This window comes from Erythrolamprus reginae, chromosome 11, assembly GCF_031021105.1.
Source record: "Erythrolamprus reginae isolate rEryReg1 chromosome 11, rEryReg1.hap1, whole genome shotgun sequence".
NCBI classification, from domain to species: Eukaryota; Metazoa; Chordata; class Lepidosauria; order Squamata; family Dipsadidae; genus Erythrolamprus; species Erythrolamprus reginae.
This window is the reverse complement of record NC_091960.1, coordinates 9,286,403-9,311,158: the sequence shown is the minus strand read 5'-3', so window position 1 is coordinate 9,311,158 and position 24,756 is coordinate 9,286,403. Positions and strand designations below refer to the sequence as shown.

General features: G+C 43.5%; 1 protein-coding gene across 2 annotated transcripts in view; it reads left to right on the top strand.

Annotated features, from left to right (window-relative positions):
* Positions 1–24,756, top strand: part of LOC139173977 (free fatty acid receptor 3-like) — a 40,878-nt gene that overhangs the window by 2,260 nt on the left and 13,862 nt on the right. The window contains exon 1 of one of the 2 annotated variants that reach the window (XM_070763960.1): positions 23,909–24,016. The exons of the other annotated variant lie outside the window; for it this stretch is intronic. The gene's annotated coding sequence lies outside the window, so the exon portion shown is untranslated. Of the gene's footprint in view, positions 1–23,908; positions 24,017–24,756 lie in introns of those variants that run through there. 2 annotated transcript variants of the gene reach the window in all.

Genomic DNA, 24,756 nt, shown 5'->3' with positions numbered 1-24,756 from the left:
GGGGCAGCATACAAATCCAATAAATAAATAAATAAAAAATAAGTATCCCATCGGGCTGGTTAGCTCCCACAAATTTGGCCTTCCCCAGGTCCCGTCAGCTAGGCAATGCCAGCTGGTGGGGCCTAGGAGAAGAGCCTTCTCTGTGGCGGCCCCAAGCCCCTGGAATCAACTCCCTCTAGCGATTCATACCACCCTCCCCATCCTGGCCTTCCACAATACTTTAAAAACTCATCTATCTGGGCAGGCTTGGGGCCGTTGAATGTTATGGTTAACTCTAACCAATCATTGGAATATACATGGAACGAGTGTAGATGATTGTTTTAATGTATTGGGGTTTTAGATTTGACTTTCAATTTAGATTTCTTATACATTCTATTTTTGTACCTATTCTGTTCTGTTCTATTCTATTCTTGTGTTGTGAGCCGCCCTGAGTCAATCAATCAATCAAACAAACAATCAAACAAACAAGAATGAATGGGATTGAAGAAAATAAATAGATAAATATAAAATTATGCATATGCCCACACATCTGATGTGGCATGAAGAAACAACACAGCGTAGTTTGAATATTTATTTATTTATTTATTTATTTATTTATTTATTTATTTATTTATTTATTTATTTATGCATTCATTCATTCATTCATGCATGCATGCATGCATGCATGCATTCATTCATTTATTGGATTTATATGCTATCCTTCAAGGATATATGGGTTTACATGGTGAGAAAAATGAATCTTGTGAGTTTACCAAATGCGTGGCATAGGGAACAAAGCTGTGACAGGTTTAAATTAATGGACCACTCCAGAGAATTTTTGCACAAAAGGGATTAATTGGGAAAGGAAGCTTAGAAAACATAACTAAGCACTTTTTAGCTTCATTAACAGAAAAAGAAAATTAACAGACGAACAGAGTTGGAAAGGACCTTGTAGGTCATCTAGTCCAGTGTTTCCCAACCTTGACAACTTGAAGATATCTGGACTTCAACTCCCAGAATTCCCCAGCCAGCGTTCGCTGGCTGTGGAATTCTGGGAGTTGAAGTCCAAATATCTTCAAGTTTCCAAGGTTGGGAAACACTGATCTAGTCCACCCCCCTCCCCCCCCCCCCGGCCAATTTTTGACAAATGACAGCCCAATCTCTTCTTGAAAGCTTCCTGTGATGAAGCCCCCACAATTATTTATTTATTTATTCATTTGTCCAATACACAAATACATAGGAAGCAAAATAGACGTGTGATAATATAAAAGAGGGTGAAAGTGAATTTAGAGGAGAGGATATATGAAAGGAAGAGAATATATAAGATAGGTGAAAGATAGGAAAGACAATTGGACAGGGGACGAAAAGCACTCCAGTGCACTTATGTACGCCCCTTACTGGCCTCTTAGGAACCTGGAGAGGTCAATCGTGGAGAGTCTAAGGGAGAAATGTTGGAGATTATGGGTTGACACTATTGAGTCCGATAATGAGTTCCACGCTTTGATAACTCGATTGTTGAAATCATATTTTTTACAGTCAAGTTTGGCGCGGTTCGTATTAAGTTTGAATCTGTTGCGTGCTCTTGTGTTGTTGCGGTTGAAGCTGAAGTAGTCATTGACCGGTAGGACGTTGCAGCCTATGATCTTGTGGGTAATACTCAAATCGTGTTTTAGGCGCCGTAGTTCTAGGCTTTCAAGGCCCAGGATTGTTAGTCTATTTTCGTAGGATATTCTGTTTCGAGTGGAGGAGTGAAGGGCTCTTCTGGTGAAATATCTTTGGACCTTTTCAAGGGTGTTGATGTCTGAGATGTGGTATGGGTTCCAGACAGATGAGCAGTAGTCTAGGATGGGTCTGGCAAAAGTTTTGTAGGCTCTTGTGAGTAAATGTGAGATTGCCTGAGCAGAAGCTGCGTAGGATCAGGTTAACAACTCTAGAGGCTTTTTTGGCGATATTGTTGCAGTGGGCTTTAACACTTAGGTCATTCGATATTAGTATTCCAAGGTCTTTTACAGAATGCGGGTTAGCAGTGAGAGATTGTTTATTCAGTTCGTATGTGTGTTAAGGATTACCGAAGTCATCTTCTCTTCCATGGGTGGATTACTCTCGCTGCTAGAAATTTTCTCCTTATTTCTAGATTGAATCTCTCCTTGATCAGTCTCCATCTGTTGTTCCTTGTCTCGCCTTCAGGTGCTTTAGAAAGACTAACAGTCTTACTGTTGCATAAATGCCAGGCATTTGCAGGTCACTTTATTTGATGCATGGGGTACAATCCTGAAAGAGCAACTGTTATATATAAACAGTGGTTGGGGATAAAAAAGGAATGGGAGGAAGGGAGAAAGAATTTCCAAGTGGCTATTAGGAACTATGTAATCTTACACAGGCATTTATAAACTGAGGAGCTGGGATATTACATGGAATGCAAATGTAAACGAATGAATGCATTGGAACAAAACATTTAACCTGGTCCTTTATTTAACCCATTGTTTTTCAACCAGTGTGCCGCGAAACATGGTCAGGTGTGCCGCGAAGCTCAGCAGGAGAGAGAAAGAGAGAGAGAGAAAGAAAGCAAGAGAGAGAAAGAAAGAAAGAGATAGAGAAAGAAAGAAAGAGAAAGAAAGCAAGAGAGAGAAAGAGAAAGAAAGCAAGAGAGAGAAAGAAAGAGAAAGAAAGCAAGAGAGAGAGAAAGAAAGAAAGAGAAAGAAAGCAAGAGAAAGAGAGAAAGAAAGAGAAAGAAAGCAAGAGAGAGAGAGAAAGAAAGAGAAAGAAAGCAAGAGAAAGAGAGAAAGAGAAAGAAAGCAAGAGAGAGAGAGAAAGAGAGGCAGGGAAGGAGGGAGAGATAGAAAGAGAGCAAAAAAGAGAGGAAGGAAGGGAGAGAAAGAGGGATGGAGAGAGAGGAAGGAAGGAAGAGAGAGAAAGAGGGAGAGAAATAGAGCGAAAGGGAGGAAGAGAGAGAGAGAGAGAGAGAGAAAATTTTTTTTTGTCCAAACTTTTTTAGCCCCCCCACTCCCCCCCTGCTCAAGGTGCCCCATTATTTTGTATATGTAAAAAATGTGCCGCAGCTCAAAAAAGGTTGAAAATCACTGATTTAACCCATAGTCAGGGTTTGTCCGATGAAGACTAAAGCCAGCTTCTAGTTTAGTTCATTTCCTACTGGCTACACTCGCGTTGTTTTCTTGGCACTATATAGTGAACTATAAACAGACCAAAGAGGGCAAACTATGCTAAGCCACAAAGGTTTATATGAACCAACTTACATCGTCTGCTTGTGCAAACACAGACCCTGGAAATTGAACAGACCTGACTTATTTAGCCCTGAAGTTAAATCTCTTAATGAATTTTAACTTCACTAATGTCCCGGAAACTTCTTTTTCTAATGCTTTCATTCAAGGCCATCTTGAGGATGGTGGTGGGCAGTAATGGGCAACCAAACTTTTTACTGCCACACTGTGGGTGTGGCTTATTTTATGGGTGTGGCTTAATGGTCACATGACCAGGTGGGAGTGGCTTGAACAATCATCATCGCTCAAGTGAACTGTTAAGTCCTCGACTTACAACCTTACCAGTGTCTCTCGCTGAGGTGACAATTTGATAAATATCTCTGGGACCGCCTTCTGCCGCACGAATCCCAGCGACCAGTTAGGTCCCACAGAGTTGGCCTTCTCCGTGTCCCGTCGACTAAACAATGTCTTCTGGCAGGACCCAGGGGAAGAGCCTTCTCTGTGGCGGCCCCGACCCTCTGGAACCAGATCCCCCCCACCCTCCTTGCCTTTCGCAAGCTCCTTGAAACCCACCTCTGTCGTCAGGCATGGGGGAATTGAGATATTCCTTTCCCCCCAGGCCTATACAACTTATGCATGGTATGTTTGTGTGTATGTTTGATTTTTAATAAGGGTTTTTAGTTATTTTAAATATTAGATTTGTCATATGCTGTTTTATTATTGTTGTTAGCCGCCCCGAGTCCACGGAGAGGGGCGGCATACAAATCTAATAAATAAATAAATAATAAATAAATAAATTTGCTTCGCGTTTCCTTCCTGGATCTCCTCCCTGCCTCTGGCTGGGTAACTAGGCAAATGGTTGGTGCCAGTAGTATAAATGCAGCCAGCGCCACTTCTACCCACACCTTCTGCTTGCACTTCAGGCAGGAGGTGGCCGCGAGAGGCTGGAGGGGAGCCGAGCAGGAGAGAGGGAAGCTCGTCCGAGGCTAGGAAGGAGGAAAGAGGAAAAAAGCAAGGAGCGCAGACGCAGTAGCAGCAGCAGGGAAAAAAGGAGAGCCGAGCCAATACAGATAATCCAGAAAGTGACAGCCACCGATCAGCTGGAGCTGCGCACGCATCTTCATTTCCGCTGGTAAAACTGCGTTCCACCCCATCCTGCCTCCTGCCCACCCCTAGTGATGGGGTTAGCTGAATCTCCCCCACCAATTTTTTGGATATTGCTTATAGAATAGAATAGAATAGAATAGAATAGAATAGAATAGAATTTTTATTGGCCAAGTGTGATTGGACACACAAGGAATTTGTCTTGGTGCATATGCTCTCAACGTACATAAAATAAAATATACATTTGTCAAGAATCATGTGGTACAACACTTAATGATTGTCATAGGGGTCAAATAAGCAATGAAGAAGCAATATTAATAAAAATCTTAGGATATACACAACAAGTTACAGTCATACAGTCAACATGGGAGGAAATGGGTGATAGGAATGATGAGAAAAACTAGTAGAATAGAAGTGCAGATTTAGTAGAAAGTCTGACAGTGTTGAGGGAATTATTTGTTTAGTAGAGAAATGGTGTTCGGGAAAAAACTGTTCTTGTGTCTAGTTGTCTTGGTGTGTAGTGCTCTGTAGCGACGTTTTGAGGGTAGGAGTTGAAACAATTTGTGTCCAGGATGTGAGGGGTCAGTAAATATTTTACCCGCCCTCTTTTTGACTCGTGCAGTATACAGGTCCTCAATGGAAGGCAGATTGGCAGCAATTGTTTTTTCTGCAATTCTGATTATCCTCTGAAGTCTGTGTCGGTCCTGTTGGGTTGCAGCATCAAACCAGACAGTGATAGAGGTGCAGATGACAGACTCAATGATTCCTCTGTAGAACTGGATCAGCAGCTCCTTGGGCAGTTTGAGCTTCCTGAGCTGGCGCAGAAAGAACATTCTTTGTTGTGCTTTTTTTATACAGCTTTGTCTAACCTGGGCACTTTTCAAAGGGACAATTCCAGCTCCCAGAATTCCCCAGCCAGCAAGGATCATTGCCAAGAATCCTGGGAGCTGAATGCCATACACTGGAATGAAATTTCTCAAGAATCTTTTATTTTTATTTATTTGTTATTTATTTCTCAAACACTTATAGAATTATAGTTTGTATTAACATAAGTAGAAAGTAGTGATAGAAAGGAAAAAAAGACAGTAGGCACAATGGTGCGCTTATGCACGCCCCTTACAGACTTCTTAGAAAAGGGGATGGGTCAACTGTAGATAATTTAAGATTGAAGATTTTGGGTTTAGTGAATTCCAGGCGTTGACCACTCTATAGCTGAAGTCATATTTTCTGCAGTCTAGTTTGGAGTGATTTACATTTAGTTTATATCTGTTATGTGCTTTTGTGCTGTTGTTATTGTTGTTGTTGAAGGCGTAGTCAATAGCAGGAAGGATATTGTGGTGTATAATTTTATGAACAACAGTTAAATCAGTTCAGAGTCAGCGTAGTTCTTAAATGTTCTCAAGGTTGAGAAACATGGAAGTAGAAGATGTCCAATTTTTGGGAGTTTGGATCATTCATCCAATGTAGCAAACCTTAAATCTGTAGAGATTCTCAACCCCACCTTTGGGTTGTCCCAAAGGTGCTTTTTCAGGAGACAATTGTTGTTGTTTTTCTTTTGAAGATGTCTTGCTTCTCATCCAAGAAGCTTCTTTCTTCAGCTCAAAAGAAAAAGAAACAAGAGACTCCAGTTGCCTCCTGAGAAAGCACCTTTGGGACAACCTTGACCTGGATGACTTAGACTCTCTACAGACCTTTAGCTATAGTAGGTGTTGTGTTTAGCTCTGGCTCAGCTCCTGCCCCAAGGACTGTGGATGTGGGGGAGACATCCACATGCTGCAGGCCTGTTTTGCCCCCCGGTGGAATCTGCTGATGAAGGCTCCTCTGACCAAGAAGACATGAGTGACAGGGAGGAGGAGAGTGTGGCAGACAGCTCAGAAGGAGATCAATTCTCTAGCTCCTCCTTGGATTCAGAACAAGAGTTAATGATACAGCCACGCATGCGGAGAGCGATGCATAGGCAGCAACAACTGAGAAATTATTATCAAAGAAAATGAGGCCACCTGTGGTTGGGTGGGGCTGTGGTCATTAGTGAGGCTGCTATAAAGAGCAGCCTGTGGGTTTGGCCATTGTGGAGGATTATCTGATCCTTGTGTTTCGTGACTGCTTTACTGACTTGGACCTTTTGTGTGCTGATTTTCCCCCGCTTTGAAACTAAACCAGGGCAAAGTGTGTTTCACTTTGTGAAAGAAGAAGGACTGTGAATTGCCTCACAGCTGCAAGCTAAGTATCACAGAACTGATAAGGGACTTGTACAAATTACCAGTTTGTTTGGAGACAAGTGCTCTTGGCTATACCAAAAGAGGGCTTGGTTTAAGTGAATATTCATTATAAAGAACATTGTTTTGAATTTTCAAACGTGTGTGTCTGAAATTTGTACCTGTGAATTTTTGGGAGGATTCTACCAGAGAGCCTGACAGAACACTAGGGGTAGGCAAAGTTGGCTCTTCTATGACTCATGGACTTCCACTCCCAGGATTCCTGAGCCAATCATGGTAGTTCAGGAATTCTGGGAGTTGAAGTCCACATGTCATAGAAGAGCCAACTTTGCCTACCCCTTGAATAAAATTTGGGATGGACATCCTTTGAATGGTGGGAATAAGAATGGATTTCCAGAGCGGGGGGGGGGGGGAATGGCAGACTAGAGGAACCAGGAACACCACTCAGTAATACAAGTCTTACACTTAAGACTCTTTTAAAAGCAGTTCTTTGCTCTCTTCTAATTTCCTACTTCCCAAGCCCGATAATGAGATTAAAAAGGATAAAAGGAAATTAAACTCAGCACCAGCAGCTGAAACTTGATCTGAAAACTGAGCAGGTACCAGGGTTTCTTCATTGATTGGTCTCCATTATGGTGTGATATATTGCATTTCTGTTCAAAAAAGAGTAATGGCTAAATAGGCACATTTTTTTAAAAGTACAGATTAGTGTCTTCTAATTGTTTGGATTTGTCTACGGTTTGCTTTTGAGAGTGCTATGAAGTAGGCTACCTTCATGAATACAGTACTTACTTAGAAACATAGAAGTCTGACGGCAGAAAAAGACCCCATGGTCCATCTAGTCTGCCCTTATACTATTTCCTGTATTTTATCTTAGGATGGATCTATGTTTATCCCAGGCATGTTTAAATTCAGTGACTGTGGATTTATCTACCACGTCTGCTGGAAGTTTGTTCCAAGGATCTACTACTCTTTCAGTGAAATAATATTTTCTCATGTTGCTTTTGATCTTTCCCCCAACTAACTTCAGATTGTGTCCCCTTGTCCTTGTGTTCACTTTCCTATTAAAAACACTTCCCTCCTGGACCTTATTTAACCCTTTAACATATTTAAATGTTTCAATCATGTCCCCCCTTTTCCTTCTGTCCTCCAGACTATACAGATTGAGTTCATTAAGTCTTTCCTGATACGTTTTATGCTTAAGATCTTCCACCATTCTTGTAGCCCGTCTTTGGACCCGTTCAATTTTGTCAATATCTTTTTGTAGGTGAGGTCTCCAGAAGTGAACACAGTATTCCAAATGTGGTCTCACCAGCACTCTATATAGCGGGATCATAATCTCCCTCTTCCTGCTTGTTATACCTCTAGCTATGCAGCCAAGCATCCTACTTGCTTTCCCTACTGCCTTCTGCTGCATGAATCCCAGCAACCGGTTACCCTACTTGCGACCGCCTTCTGCCGCATGAATCCCAGCGACCGGTTAGGTCCCACAAGTTGGCCTTCTCCGGGTCCCATTGGCCAGACAAGGAGAAGAGCCTTCTCTGTGGCGGCCCCGTCCCTCTGGAATAGAAACATAGAAACATAGAAGTCTGACGGCAGAAAAAGACCTCATGGTCCATCTAGTCTGCCCTTATACTATTTTCTGTATTTTATCTTAGGATGGATATATGTTTATCCCAGGCATGTTTAAATTCAGTTACTGTGGATTTATCTACCACGTCTGCTGGAAGTTTGTTCCAAGGATCTACTACTCTTTCAGTAAAATAATATTTTCTCATGTTGCTTTTGATCTTTCCCCCAACTAACTTCAGATTGTGTCCCCTTGTTCTTGTGTTCACTTTCCTATTAAAAACACTTCCCTCCTGGACCTTATTTAAGCCTTTAACATATTTAAATGTTTCGATCATGTCCCCCCTTTTCCTTCTGTCCCCCAGACTATACAGATTGAGTTCATGAAGTCTTTCCTGATACGTTTTATGCTTAAGACCTTCCACCATTCTTGTAGCCCGTCTTTGGACCCGTTCAATTTTGTCAATATCTTTTTGTAGGTGGAGGTCTCCAGAAGTGAACACAGTACTCCAAATGTGGTCTCACCAGCACTCTATATAGCGGGATCATAATCTCCCTCTTCCTGCTTGTTATACCTCTAGCTATGCAGCCAAGCATCCTACTTGCTTTCCCTACCGCCTTCTGCCGCATGAATCCCAGCGACCGATTACCCTACTTGCGACCGCCTTCTGCCGCATGAATCCCAGCGACCGGTTAGGTCCCACAAGTTGGCCTTCTCCGGGTCCCATTGGCCAGACAAGGAGAAGAGCCTTCTCTGTGGCGGCCCCAGCCCTCTGGAATCAGCTCCCTACAGAGATTCGCACTACCCCCACCCTCCTCGCCTTTTGCAAGAGTCTTGACTCACTTATGTCGCCAGGCCTGGGGCAATTAGATCAAGACATACATGCACACACACGGTTTACTAAATGTGATGTGTGGTTGTGAATGAATTGGCTGACTGATTTCAATATATTGGGATTTTAGTTGTCATTTTTAATTCATTAGATTTGCTGTTGCATTGTTTATATTGTATCTTGTGAGCCGCTCCGAGTCTTTGGAGAAGGGCGGCATACAAATCTAAATAATAATAATAATAATAATAATAATAATAATAATAATAATAATAATGATGATGATGATGATGATGATGATGATGATGATAACTGTCTGCCAAATTTCTGTTTGTTAAATGAAACATTTGTGAAGTGAGTTTTGCCTCACTTTACGTCCTATTCTGCCATAACCTGTTAAGCGAATAGTTGGAGTTTTTTGAACTTGGTAACCTGGTTGTATAACCCTGCTCAGGCCTATATGACTCAAAATGAAATTTGAGATCCTGTAGATTATTTGTCATGCGGATCTGAAACTTGTGATTAATTGACTTTTTAAGATAAGGCGGTAAGGAAATAATGAACTTACGGACAAATTCTTAATAAACCAAGATGAATGATCAAACACCGTTAACCCAATGCCAGATGAAAGACAGAATTAAACTCAGGGGGTTTTTTTTCTTCTTTCTCCTCCCAAAGCATGATATTGTTATTTAACAATTGTGATGAGATTTTTTTTTCTTCTTTAGTATTTGTTGCCTTTATTTTTTTTCTTTTGTTTTGTTTTTGGTCATTTTTTTTCTTTTTTTTCCTTTTTTTATGGCGATTTTTGAACCCGGAAGTAAAAACACCATCTGCGCATGCGCGCCCTTTTTTTCTATGGGCACGCATGCGTAGATGGCGCTGGGCAGATCAGCTGCTGGGCGGCTTCCCTGGGTCTTCCCCCTCTTGCTGGCGGGAGGGCGAAGCCCCCCCCAGCACCCGCTCGCCCGCCCTTTGCCCGGCCACCCGCCGTTCGCTCGCTGCTCGCCCGGCCACCCGGGTTCGTTTGGCTTCGGGACATGCCGGTGGCGACATTTTAAAACAGCCGCGCGGCTTCCCAACTGAGTCCCAAAGTCAAAGGCGAACTTCGGGACTCAGTTGGTTTGGAAGCCGCGCGGCTGTTTTAAAACATCGCCGCCGGCATGTCCCGAAGCCAAACGAACCCGGGTGGCCGGGCGAGCAGCGAGCGAACGGCGGGTGGCCGGGCGAAGGGCGGGCGAGCGGCGGGCGCGGCAGCAGCGAGGAGTTTGCGTGGGCGGTGGGGAAACCCCAATCTTCGGCTCCTCGCTGCTGCGGCGGAAGTAAAAACACCATCTGCGCATGCGCAGATGGTGTTTTTACTTCCGCAGCGCTACTTCGCGCAAAACCGATCATTGTGAGGGGTCCTGGAACGGAACCCTCGCAATGATCGGGGGATCACTGTATATACTTATGTATTATATTTGTGTATTTATTTATTTATTTATTTATTTATTTATTTATTTATTTATTTATTTATTTATTTATTTATTTATTTATTTATTTATTTATTTATTTATTTATTTATTTATTTATTTATTTATTTTATTTATTCGATTTTTATGCCTCCCTTCTCCTTAGACTCAGGGCAGCTTACAACATGTTAGCAATAGCACTTTTTAAACAGAGCTAGGCTATTGCCCCCACAATCCGGGTCCTCATTTGACCCACCTCGGAAGGATGGAAGGCTGAATCAACCTTGAGCCGGTGATGAGATTTGAACTGCTGACCTTCAGATCTATAGTCAGCTTCAGTGGCCTGCAGTACAGCACTCTACCTGCTGCGCCACCCCGGCTCATATGAGGTCTCTTTTTTATTGTATGTTATATGTTTTTTAATGAAGAAATCTAATAAAAAATTATTTAAAATAAAATAAATCATTAAAAAGGTAAAAAAAATGACTTTTCCTCATTTGAGGGGTTCTTACTATGAGTGTGGGGGGTTTTCCCCCTTCGTTTTGTTTACTTTTTGCTACACACTGATTGCGATATTTCGTTACACCCAAAAAAATACAAGTGTATAGTACAGTGATGGCGAATCTATGGCACGGATGCCACAGGTGGTACGCGGAGCCATATCTGCTGGCACACGAGCCATTGCCCTAGCTCAGCTCCAACGTGCATGTGTGTGCCGGCCAGCTGATTTTTGGCTTGCACAGAGGTTCTGGGAGGGCGTTTTTGGCTTCCAGAGAGCCTCCAGAGGTATGTGTGTGTGTGTGTGGAGGGTTTCTTTATCCTCCCCTGGTTCCAGGGAAGTCTTTGGAGCCTGGGGAGGGCGAAATAGGAGCCTTTTCCATAACAGCTCCTGTGGAGCAGTCGTCGGAGAGGGCCAGCATACAAATCCAATTAAATAAATCAATCAATCAATCAATCATAAATTCCTCTCAAGGATCCGCTGATCCTTATCTTCTGGAAAGCCATAAAGAGTTAGCTTTCTCCTCCAGGTACAGGATAGCGTGAAGTTGGACCCTGACCGTTGTGTGATTTAATGCAGTGTTTCCCAACCTTGGCAACTTGACGATATCTGGACTTCAACTCCCAGAATTCCCCAGCCAGCATTTGCTGGCTGGGGAATTCTGGGAGTTGAAGTCCAGATATCGTCAAGTTGTCAAGGTTGGAAAACACTGCCTTAGCAGATGCTGCCAAAATGGTGCACAGCCAGAGACTTGAGAATGCGGGAGAACTTCAATGTTTATTCAATGTTAATGTTGCCAAGGTTGGGAAACACTGATTTAATGGACTGGTGATGATAAATCAGAAGCATAGTGTTCCCTTGCTTCTGGGTTTTATCCACTGATGGCCTGCTACCGGAACGGTGAGGCGCTATGTTCCGGTGGCGATTTTTGGGATGTGCATACAGCTAAGCATACCCAATGTGCAACCGCACGCACCTGCATGAGACTTGGCTTCTGCCCATACGTAGCAAGCGAAATCTCAGGTGAGTGAGATTTTGGCGATTTTTACCAATTCTTTGCTACTGTAATGCGCGGAAGCAAAAGTATTGGTGAAGATTGCCAAAATCTCATTCTCGCACACATCCTCATGTGAGTTTTCACTTGCTGCGCATGTGCAGAAGCCAAATCTTGCGCACATGGACGTGCGCCCACAATGGCTTTGGAGGGCGCACCGGTAGAGCCTAAGACGGTAGGCTTTCACTGGTTTTATAATAATAATAATAATAATAATAATTTAATAATAATAAATTATTGGATTTGTATGCCGCCCCTCTCCGTAGACTCAGAATTGTGAGCTTGTTCTACCTGAGAAGTCTAAAAAAGGAGTCCAATTGTCTCTCCTATATTTTATATATCTTTTCTCCCATCCATATATCCTTCCTCTACTCTTCATCGATGTATTCTATTCTCATGTCTCTTCTTCTATCCCTTCCATGATATTTACTACTACACGTTTTTATTCTCCTTAACTTTCAATTGGTATTGGACTAACTAACTAACTAACTAACTGAATGAATGAATGAATGAATGAATGAATGAATGAATGAATGAATAAATAAATAAATAAATAAATAATTCTTTTAAACCAACCCCCTTTTAGGATTCTACTGTGTTTAGTTTTGCCGATTCAATCACTTTAAATCCTAAAATATACTTAATAAGAAAGTCACACCAATTCCAGTTTGGGACAATTGTCTTCAGTGGTATTGTCTCAAATAAACAAACATGCTTGAGCTTATGGCTTATTCTTAGCTTAGTCCGGTAAATTCCCACTGACATCTTTCCAAGAAAAACTTCCGTGTGAATTGAGACCTTCTTTCTCATTAATGTTCTGGGATGGGGAATAAACTCATTGGGATATTTATTTATTTATTCATTCATTCATTCATTCATTCATTCATTCATTCATTCATTCATTCATTCGGCGTCCTCCTCGATCCACAGCTCACATTAGAGAAACATCTTTCAGCTGTGGCGAGAGGGGGGTTTGCCCAGGTTCGCCTTGTGCACCAGTTGCGACCCTACTTGGACCGGGAGTCACTGCTGACAGTCACTCATGCCCTCATCACCTCGAGGTTCGACTACTGTAAAGCTCTCTACATGGGGCTACCTTTGAAAAATGTTCGGAAACTTCAGATCGTGCAGAATGCAGCTGCGAGAGCAATTATGGGCTTTCCCAAATATGCCCGTGTTACACCAACACTCCGCAGTCTGCATTGGTTGCCGATCAGTTTCCGGTCACAATTCAAAGTGTTAGTCATCACCTATAAAGCCCTTCATGGCACCAGACCAGATTATCTCAGTGACCGCCTTCTGCTGCACGAATCCCAGCGACCAGTTAGGTCCCACAGAGTGGATCTTCTCCGGGTCCCGTCAACTAAACAATGTCGCTTGGCGGGACCCAGGGGAAGAACCTTCTCTGTGGCGGCCCCGGCCCTCTGGAACCAACTCCCCCCAGAGATTAGAATTGTCCCCACCCTCCTTGCCTTTCGTAAGCTACTTAAAACCCACCTCTGCTGCCAGGCATGGGGGAATTGAGATCCTCTTTCCCCCTAGGCCTTTACAATTCTATGCATGGTATGTATGTAGGTTTGGTTTTTATATTAATGGGTTTTTAATCGTTTTTAGTATTGGATTACTATTGTACACTGTTTTATTGTTGCTGTTAGCCGCCCCGAGTCTCCGGAGAGGGGCGGCATACAAATCCAATAAATAAATAAATAAATTAATTAATTAATTAATTAATTCATTCATTCATTTATTCATTCAAATATAGTATTGTACTGTAATATGTTTAACATAATATAAGTATAAAGTAGAGATAGAAAAGATAAAACAGACATTAGGACAGGAATGGTAGGCACAAAGGTGCACTTATGCACGCCCCTTACAGACCTCTTAGAAAAGGGGAGAGGTCTATTGTAGATAATGTAAGGTTGAAGATTTTGGCATTGCCCTCAGTCTACCAAAATAGGAAATAATTCATTATAGTTTTTCCTTCTTCTATCTTGCTTTCATCAAATGCATCATCTTGATCCTTCTCTCTAATTGAAGTACACCTATTTTTTTGAGTAATTTTGAAAACAAATTATAAGTGAAGATACGACATTTTCCAAAGCCATTAGTTCTAAATGATTTCCAGTATAGCGTAGGGACTGGGAGAGTGGGCAGAAGCAGGCAATTAAAAAATTATGCGGCCTGGTAATCATCCAACAATCTCAATTAGTTCTGAGAAATATTTCCCAGACATCTTTCCAAGAAAAAAAAAAATCCCTGACATTTTTCCAAGAAAAACTTATGAGTAAATTGAGACCTTCTTTTTCATTAATGTTCTGGGATGGGGAAGGAACTCATTTGGATTTTATCCATCAGACAACCAAAAATAGAAAATAATTCATTATAGCTTCTCCTTCTTCTATCTCGCTTTCATCAAATGCATCATAATTATCCTTTTCTCTAATTGAAATACACCCATTGTCTTTGTGTAATTTTGAAAAGGAATGATAAATGAAGATATGACATGTTGACTGCGCTGGTGAGACCACATTTGGAATACTGTCTTCAGTTCTGGAGACCTCACTTACAAAAAGATATTGACAAAATTGAACGGGTCCAAAGAGGGGCTACAAGAATGGTGGAAGGTCTTAAAGCATAAAACGTATCAGGAAAGACTTAATGAACTCAATCTGTATAGTCTGGAGGACAGAAGGAAAAGGGGGGACATGATCGAAACATTTAAATATATTAAAGGGTTAAATAAGGTTCAGGAGGGAAGTGTTTTTAATAGGAAAGTGAACACAAGAACAAGGGGACACAATCTGAAGTTAGTTGGGGGAATGATCAAAAGCAACATGAGAAAATATTATTTTACTGAAAGAGTAGTAGATGCTTAGAACAAACTTCTAGCAGACGTGGTAGATAAATCCACAGTCACTGAATTTAAACATGCCTGGGATAAACATATATCCATCCTAAGATAAAATACAGAAAATAGTATAAGGGCAGACTAGATCAAGGTTCGACAAACCCAGGCGCCTGGTCGCCAGTGGCGCCTAGAAAATGTTGTCTGGCGCCTAGAAAATGTTGCCTGCTGTACTGTATGTGTATACAGCAGTGTTTTTCAACCGGTGTGCCGCGAGGTGGCTCCTGCAAGTGGGAGCTCCAGGGCTGAGGCTTCAGCCCTGGAGCTCCCACTTGCAGAAGCCGCCCCCCGGCTATTGCCCGCCGCCGCTACCCGCACACCCCAAAATACCCCCCTGCGTGCCCTTTTCCATGGGCGCGCAGTTCCCATTCCCCTGCCTGCCTGGGGGGGGCGGGGGCGGGGAGGCGCCGGCAGTAGAAGGCGCTGCCCCCGCCCACCCGATCCGCTCCCTCTCCTCCTCTTCCGCTGAAAGAAACGCGCGGAAGCTGCCTGCTTGAGCCTGGCGTTGCTCCACCCCGCTTCTTCCTGCTTGTCATCCTCCGTTGCCAGGAAAGCCGGGTTTGTTTTCCGTGAAAGCAGCGCGCCTTTTAACACGCTGCTTTCCTGCACCAGCGACGTTTGGCTGCCGGGGGGGCGCGGAGGAGAAAATCCTCCCCCCCCCAGGAGCAGCAAAAGCCTAAGCGGCGGGGTGCACCGTTTGCCTTCCGGCTCAGTCGCAGAGGCTTTTGCTGCTTGTGGAGGGGGGGGGGGTTGGCGGTGCCGATGCCAAATGCTTTCCCTCCGTGGTGGGGGGTACAGGGCAGGCGCAGTCAGCCCCAGGAGACAAAGATGGAATGAGAGAAAGGAAAGAGAGAGAAAGAGAGGGGGAGAAGGAAAGAGTGAGAGATAGAAAGGATAGAGAGAAAGAGGGAATGGAAAGAGAGAGAAAGGGAGGGAGAGAAGGAAAGAGTGAGAGATAGAAAGGATAGAGAGAAAGAGGGAATGAGAGAAAAGAAAGAGAGAGAGAGAGAGAAAATAAGAGAGAGAGCAACAGAGAGAGAAAGAACAAGAGAGAGAAAGCATGAGAGAGAGAAAGAACAAGAGAGAGAGAGAAAATAAGAGAACAAGAGAGAGAAAAAGATAGCAAGAGAGAGAGAAAGCAAGACAGATAGGGAGAGGAAAGGAGAGTGAGAGAAATGAGAACAAAAAGGGGAGAAAAAAGGAGAAATGATAAAATGATTGAGGCAGAGAATGAGAGGAGAGAGAAACAAAAGAGAGAGAGAGAGAGGTGATTCTTGAAGCATATGGTAAAAAGCATCCAAATAATAAGAAACCCCCCCCCCAGCCCACACCTGTTTTTGAAAAGGATAAAAGAGAAAAAAAACCCAGCCCTCAACTGGTTTTGGAAATGGTTGGAGTGTGTATACATACACACACATAAGGGGGGGAGAGAGACAGGGATGGAAAAAGAGGAGAAGTGAGAGGGAGAAGGAATGAGGGAAAAAGGGAGGAAGAGAGAGAAATGAGAAACATGAGAGAGAAAAGGGGGAAAGACAGGAGAAGAACCCATAAATGAGACAGTGGTATAAATTTCAGGAGGGATGATTGATGATTGACTGTATTTATAAGGGGATGTTACATGGGATTGTATATATGAGGGGGTTATTTATGTATGTATGTATGTATGTATGTATGTATTTATTTATTTATTTATTTATTATTTATTTATTTCTTTATTTATTAGATTTGTGTCATTTTGGTTGGTGGTGTGCCCCAGGATTTTGTAAATATAAAAAGTGTGCCGCGGCTCAAAAAAGGTTGAAAATCACTGGTATACAGTATATTTTTCCCGCCTTGTGTTTACGCCCAGAAATGGTACATCTTGGCTTCCGTAGCTCCGCCCATCAACCTCGGAGCGAGCTGCTTTCCCAGCGTCCCCTGCGCTTGTGTGCGTCTCTCCCTCCCCCCCTTGCCTCCATTCCGCCTCCTACTCGAACCCCTTCACTCCCCCCCACCGCACACAGACGCTCCGATCTTGGCCGCTCACCCGCCTTCGGAGAGAAGCGGAAGCCCCTCCCCTCCCGGCGTGAGGTTTTGTTCATTCCTCCTCCGGCCGCGTGCGCGGTGACTTCCGACCAGTAACCCCTCCTCCCCCCCTCACCCGCGTCCCCGGCCCGGTCTCCCTTTCCTTCTTCTCTGTTTCGGTTTCTGACTAACGGTCTCCCCTCGGATCCCGACGGGAGTACAGCAGAGCCGGCTCGGCGGAGCCAGGCCTGCGCCGGGGGGGAGGGGGTGAAAGCGATGTCAGGTGGAGACTCGGCAAAAAACCAAGTTTGCTTAAAAAAAATTCTGGCTCCTAAATTTTTTGGCTGGCTCCTAGATTCTGAACAACTTTGTCGACCCCTGGACTAGATGGACCATGAGGTCTTTTTCTGCCGTCAGACTTCTATGTTTCTATGTTTCTATGTTCCAAAGTTATTAGTTCTAATGACTTCCAGTGAATTATAGGGACTGGGGGAGTGGGTGGAAGCAGGCATTTAAAAAATTATGCAGCCTGGTGATCATCCAACAATCTCAATTAGTTCTGGGAAATATTACTATTGAGACTGAGATGCTATGGGAAGTAGGATAGAATTGCTTTCATCTGGAGCATCATTTTCCTAGGAAAAAGTCCTCCCCCAACCCCTATCCTTATCTAGGGATGAGAAAGATCTAAACACCCCTGGGCTGAATCTTGCCCCCAGCCACTGAGTTTGATCTATGTATAGAAGCTTGTAAATATTATGGATGTTTCGAAGACAACCTGAACCACAAGCCAAACAAACACACGTTAACTGATTACAATATGCAAACCCCGCCAGTGTGGTTAGTTTATGACTGAGCATATTACATGGAACTAGAAAACAGGCTCATTTGGTAATCAAATGAAGAAGGTTATTCAGTACAACAAAGATGACGGAACGGTCTTTTTTCTGTCATTCCTTCTCCTTTCAATCAAGCGGAAACCAAAGAACCTCAGATTCTCCAGAAGTTCTAAAGAAAAGGCGAGCAGTGCTGGTTGTAGATTGCAGGAGAGCCCATAGGTGAGTTGACCTTAGCAGGTGTCCTCTTATTGCCACTTCCATTATTTAGATACCCTCCTATTTGTCCCCAGTCAAATGGGGGCCTTCATCAGGAGATGGAGAAATTATTATTATTATTATTATTATTATTATTATTATTATTATTATTATTATTATTATGTCAGTACAACACAGCAAACGAGATCACTATGCTGGATTTCGTATTTCATCACCAGTCGGGCGCTTCCCAAGCACCTACGACTGCATGATGTAGCGGCGAATTATGTTTGCCGATCCCAGTAAAGCGGCCTTTTGCAATTGACAGATGGAGATTTTGTCAATTCCGATGGTTTTCAAATGTCCGCTGAGATCCTTTGGCGCTGCTCCCAGCGTGCCAAGCACCACTAGGACCACTTTCAACGGCTTATGCCAGAGTCGTTATTATTTATTGGATTTGTATGCCGCCCCTCTCCGTAGACTCCATCATCTCTCTGTTGTTTGCTGAGAGGAGGTTAATAATTTTAATTAATTTTAATTTTAATAATTTTAATTTTAATTTTAATTTTAATTTTAATTTTTTAGACTTTTAAGCCACCCAACTCCTTACGGCAGCGAACAGTAATAAAAATAACCAATATAATAGCATGATAAAGCAGTAATGATGTAAAACAGTTAAATCCCCCCGCCCCAAATAAAGCAATCATTCAACAACATCTATGATGACCATAAAGGGGATTCACCAAATTCTTGTAGCTGACTTGAGGAAGGAAACTGTACGGGGTGATCCATTGGAAAACTGGTTCAAAATCAGCCTCAGGCCATTGAATGTTTAGTATGCTTGTGGTTGTAATTGTATGAATGATTTTTAATGTTTAGCCTTTTATAATGTTATAATGCTAGATTACCTCTGAGACCGCCTTCTGCCGCATGAATCCCAGCAACTGGTCAGGTCCCACAGAGTCGGCCTTCTCCAGGTCCCATCAATCTGACAACGTTGTTTGGCAGGGCCAAGGGGAAGAGCCTTCTCTGTGGCGGCCCTAGCCCTTTGGAATCAGCTCCCCCCAGAGATTCGCACTGCCCTCACCCTCCTCACCTTCCGTAAAAGCTTAAAGACCTATTTATGCCGCTAGGCTTCGAGCCATTAGGTGCTAGCCCCTTGACCGATGAGTGTATTTGTATGTTTTGTTGAGTGAATGGTGATGAATGTTTTAAAATCATATTAGAGCTTTTTAAAATCTTTTTAGCCATATTAATTGGATTTTTAGATGTACAGTGGTACCTCGTGATACGAACCCCTTGTGATACGAACTTTTTGAGATATGAACCCGGGGTTCTGAATTTTTTTGCCTCTTCTTACAAATTTTTTCACCTTACGAACCCGCCGCCGATCACAAAAATGGCACTCCGCTGGGTGGCGCTGCCCGGCTGTAACCTTCTGAAACAGCCAGGCATTTCTCGGCGGCCTCCAGAAACCGAAACTGAACTTTTGCCGAACTTCCGGGTTCGGCGTTTGGGAGAACACCAAGAAGCCCCCGGCTGCTTCAAAAGGTGACAGCTGGGTGTCGGCGCTTCTTGGCGGCCTTCCGAACCTGAAAAGTTCGGTAAAAGTTTGGCTTTGGGTTCAGGAGAACGCCGAGAAGCCCCCCAGCTGTTTCAAAAGGTGACAGCTGAGCGGGGGCGCCCAGCAGAGCACCATTTTGCATTTTGTTTTCCCCTTGCACACATTAATCGCTTTTACATTGTTTCCTATGGGAAACATTGTTTCGTCTTACGAACTTTTCACCTTACGAACCTCCTCCTGGAACCAATTAAGTTCGTATGATGAGGTATTACTGTATTTGTTATATTGTTTCTGATATGTTGTGAGCCGCCCTGAGTTCTCAGAGAGGGGCGGCATACAAATCCAATCAATCAATCAATCAATCAATCAATAATCAATCAGTAACTGACTGCTTATATTAATTGGATTTAACTATGTTATTGTATACTGTTTTGGTCACTGAATTTATGTCATGGAATTTACAAACAAACAAACAAACAAATAAATAAATAAATATTATTATTTATTAGATTTGTATGCCGCCCCTCTCCGTAGATATAAATTCCATGAAAAAATGTAGTTTGTGTAAAGTGCTTCACCTTGCAGCTTGTTACACTATCAATTCTGCTTAGTTGAAGAGGAGTAGGTCTGAGAAGTTTACTGGTCAGTCCCACCCAGACAGAGGTGGATTCCTCTCAGTTTGGACTGGTTCTATAGAACTTGGAGGCCTGGGTCACTAGAACCGGCAGTGACCCAGGCCTGCCACGTCCGAGCCAGTTCTCCAGGTGGCACTATAGGCGCCGCCCTCTTGTTTTTTCCTTCTGCGCGTACGCGCAACATGTGCATATACCTGTGGTGCATCTAGGTATTAATCATTTCCCACTCCAGAGCTTTGCTTCATAAAGTTGTGACAGTATGCTAATCCACATTCAGTAAAAGACCTTGGAATACTAATATCAAATGACCTAAGTGCTAAAGCCCACTGCAACAATATCGCCAAAAAAGCTTCTAGAGTTGTTAACCTGATCCTACGCAGCTTCTGCTCAGGCAATCTCACACTACTCACGAGTGCCTACAAAACTTTTGCCAGGCCCATCCTAGACTACTGCTGATCTGTCTGGAACCCATACCACATCTCAGACATCAACACCCTTGAAAATGTCCAAAGATATTTCACCAGAAGAGCCCTCCACTCCTCCACTCGAAACAGAATATCCTATGAAAATAGACTAACAATCCTGGGTCTAGAAAGCCTAGAACTACGGCGCCTAAAACACGATTTGAGTATTGCCCACAAGATCGTATGCTGCAACGTCCTACCGGTCAATGACTACTTCAGCTTCAACCGAAACAACACAAGAGCACGCAACAGATTCAAACTTAATACGAACCGCTCCAAACTTGACTGTAAAAAAATATGATTTCAACAATGGAGTTATCGAAGCGTGGAACTCATTACCGGACTCAATTGTGTCAACCCCTAACCCCCAACATTTCTCCCTTAGACTCTCCACGATTGACCTCTCCAGGTTCCTAAGAGGCCAGTAAGGGGCGTACATAAGTGCACTGGTGTGCCTTTCGTCCCCTGTCCAATTGTCCGAGTTTGCGGAGAGGGGCGGCATATAAATCCAATAAATCTAATCTAATCTAATCTTTCCTTTCCTTCACCTATCATATATATTCTCTTCCTTTCATATATCCTCTCCTCTAAATTCACTTTCTCCCTCATTTATATTACCACATTTCTATTTTTCTTCCTATGTATTTGTGTATTGGACTAATGAATAAATAAATAAATAGATAATAAATAAATAAAGTATTGAATTATACTTCTGGAGCCAAATGTCTTTATCCTGACTGCAGATGATGGCGATGTAGCCCAATATGCCTGGAGAGCATCAGGTTGAATTATTACATCCATCCTTGGATATGCTGTGCCATCTCTGAAGTGAATCAGTTCTACCAGCACCATCCACAAATACATTATCCACTTTATCAGAGACCAATGCAATAGAATTAGATCCAAAGCAATTTCCTCTTCTGGGCTATTGAGAACAAAGGTCAACTGCCATTGCTAGCAGCAGTTTGCCATTCGATTAGTCTAATGACATCATTGTCATCAGTTGAACGCGTGGCCTTCTATAATCTGTCTCGGAAGGATCATAATAAGCGGTGAGGCTGATGTCCAAGGAAATGATGTGTCCAGATGGCAAATATTATTGTATATCCAGACAACTATACGGTGGCCACCAGGTTTTTCTGATCTCAGACATCAAGCCCCAGACAGCTACAATATCACATGCAAAAGGAAGATAGGACGTAGTTTACCATTTCATAAGAAGGATGGTACAGGATAGTACAAAAACAACACTTGAAGTTTTTAAGCAAATGTCTGAAGTAGTGTAGAGTTTCCTGCCTAAGAAGGAGGTTGGACTAGAACAGTGTTTCCCAACCTTGGCCACTTGAAGATATTTGGACTTCAACTCCCAGAATTCCTGAGTCAATCATGGTAGTTCAGGAATTCTGGGAGTTGAAGTCCACATGTCATAGAAGAGCCAACTTTGCCTACCCCCTGAATAAAATTTGGGATGGACATCCTTTGAATGGTGGGAATAGGAATGGATTTCCAGAGGGGGGGAGAACCAGGAACACCACTCAGTAATACAAGTCTTACACTTTTGTAAGACTCTTTTAAAAGCAGTTCTTTGCTCTGTTCTAATTTCCCACTTCCTGAGCCCGAATTTTCAAACGTGTGTGTCTGAAATTTGTACCTGTGAATTTTTGGGAGGATTCTACCAGAGAGCCCGACAGAACAGTGGCATGCATTCCCAGTATAATCTGGCGTCAAAATATTCTGTCTTCGCCTGCAACCCTCCAGAGATCCATTTTTGCTAGCAGAGGCACCACAGGCCAGTCCTTCGCTGGCAGATCTAAGCACCCCGTGGGCCAGATTCGCCCCCCGGGCCTTGAGTTTGACATCCTTGCTCTAAACTGATCCAAAGAGAAGAAAACTTATGAGATGTCCAGTTTCGGAGAGGTGGACTTCTAGTTTTAGTTCTTTTCCACTCATTAGAAGCAGCAGTGGCAAACTTCCTCCCTGTTATCACAATGCAAATAGATAAAAGACAGGGAGGAATAACAGAAGCAAATCAGCAGGATGCTGGGCTTCTATTCCCAAAGCAAACAATTGTGAGTTGAACAGCGTTCTACGCTCCAAAAGAGACTTCTTGCCAAGTAATATTCTGTTTTGACAAATCGTTCTTTGCTCCTGTTGGAAGAAATATCTTTTTGGGTTCAGTTCCAAGTGGGGAGAAAGACACCGGAAACATGGAGACGGTTTGGAGAGGTGGTTTAATGGCAGACAGAACTAGATGGGTTTGAGGGGAGCCTCAGGGAAATTGCAGCATCGCAAAAACACGGAAGTCCTCGAAACCCCAACTCCGGACTTCCATGTTTTTGTGATGCTGCGATTTCGCTGAGGCTCCCCTCGCTGGGAAACCCCACCTCCGGACTTCCGTTGCCAGCGAAGCACCCGTTTTTGCGCTGCTGGGATTCCCCTGCTGGGATTCCCCTGCAGCATCACAAAAACACGGAAGTCCTTGAAACCCCACCTCCGGACTTCCGTTGCCAGCGAAGCACCCGTTTTTGCGCTGCTGGGATTCCCCTGCTGGGATTCCCCTGCAGCATCACAAAAACACGGAAGTCCTTGAAACCCCACCTCCGGACTTCCATGTTTTTGTGATGCTGCGATTTCGCTGAGGCTCCCCTCGCTGGGAAACCCCACCTCCGGACTTCCGTTGCCAGCGAAGCACCCGTTTTTGCGCTGCTGGGATTCCCCTGCTGGGATTCCCCTGCAGCATCACAAAAACACGGAAGTCCGGAGCTGGGGTTTCCCATGGAGGGGAGCCTCAGGGGGGAAAAGAAGAGATATCTGGAGTGCCTGTGTTTAAATTTGAATTTGAGCTTGTGTTATGATTGGTTGTCAGTGATGAGATTTGAACCGCTGACCTGCAGATCTAGCAGTCGGCTTTAGTGGCCGGCAGTTCTGCACTCTACTCACTGTGCCACCTCGGAGTTGGTTCCATAGAGCCGGTGCAGCAACAGAAAAGGCCATCCCCACCAACATACATTGTTTAACCGACGGGACCTTAAAACATGTTTCTCTAGGGAGATATAACATTCTGCCTTTTTAATATTTCCTAAAATATTTCATTTCGTGGCTTGGTCTCAAATCCTCCTCATTTTTCTTAAGAAATATGCGATCAAGCAGAAACGACTTCCCTGCCCATCCCCCACCCACCCCGCCCAGGCCTGGTGCATTTTTTCTGTAGTGTCATCAAATATTTGATCAGAACTGCAGACATAGATTAGTAGTATGAGTCATTCTGATTTAGCAGTTCTACTAGGTGAAGACTTTAATCTTCTTTAGAAGCTGGTCGTATGTTTATTTATTTTTATTTATTTATTGTTAGAGTTGAAAGAGACCATGAAGGCCATCGAGTTCAACCTGCTGCCCAAGCAGGAACCCTATAGTACACCAGTCAAGTGGCAGTTCAATCTTCTCTTAAAAATGTCCAGAGTGTTGGAGTTCACAACGTCTGCTGGTAGGTTGTTCCATTGGTTGATCGCTCTGACCGTCAGGAAGTTCCTCCTTATCTCCATGTTGAATCTCTCCTTGGTCAGCTTCTAGCCGTGGTTCCTCGTCCAGCCCTCTGGTGCCCTAAAGAATAAAGTGATCCCCTCCTCTCTGTGACATCCCCTCGTATACTTGTAGACTGCTATCATGTCCGCTCTGGCCCTCCTTTTCTCTAGGCTCTCCATGCCCAGTTCCCTCAGTCTCTCTTCGTAAGTCTTGGTTTCCAATCCCTTAATCATCTTGGTTGCTCTTTTTTGCACCTTCTCCAGAGTTTCAATGTCTCTTTTGAAGTGTGGTGACCAGAACTGAATACAGTACACCAAGTGTGGTCGGACCAGGGCGTAGTAGAGTGGTATTAAGACTTCCCTGGTCTTGGAGTGTATTCCCCTGTTGATACAGCTTAGGATTGTGTTGGCTTTTATAGCTGCTGCTGCACATTGTTTAGTTGATTGTCCACCAAGACTCCGAGGTCTCTTTCGCAGTCGCTACTGTTAAGAGGGGTTTCTCCCAGATTGTATGTGTGTCCAGGTTTTTTTCTGCCTAGGTGAAGGACTTTGCTCTTGTCAATGTTAAACATCATTTTGTTGGTGTGGGCCCACTGTGTTAGTCTGTCTAGGTCTTTCTTTATGTCTGAGCATCACATCTTAGCTGGAAAGTCAAGTTATCACTTTGCAGAATAATTTGATGCCTTCTTCTTTGTGGTATCTA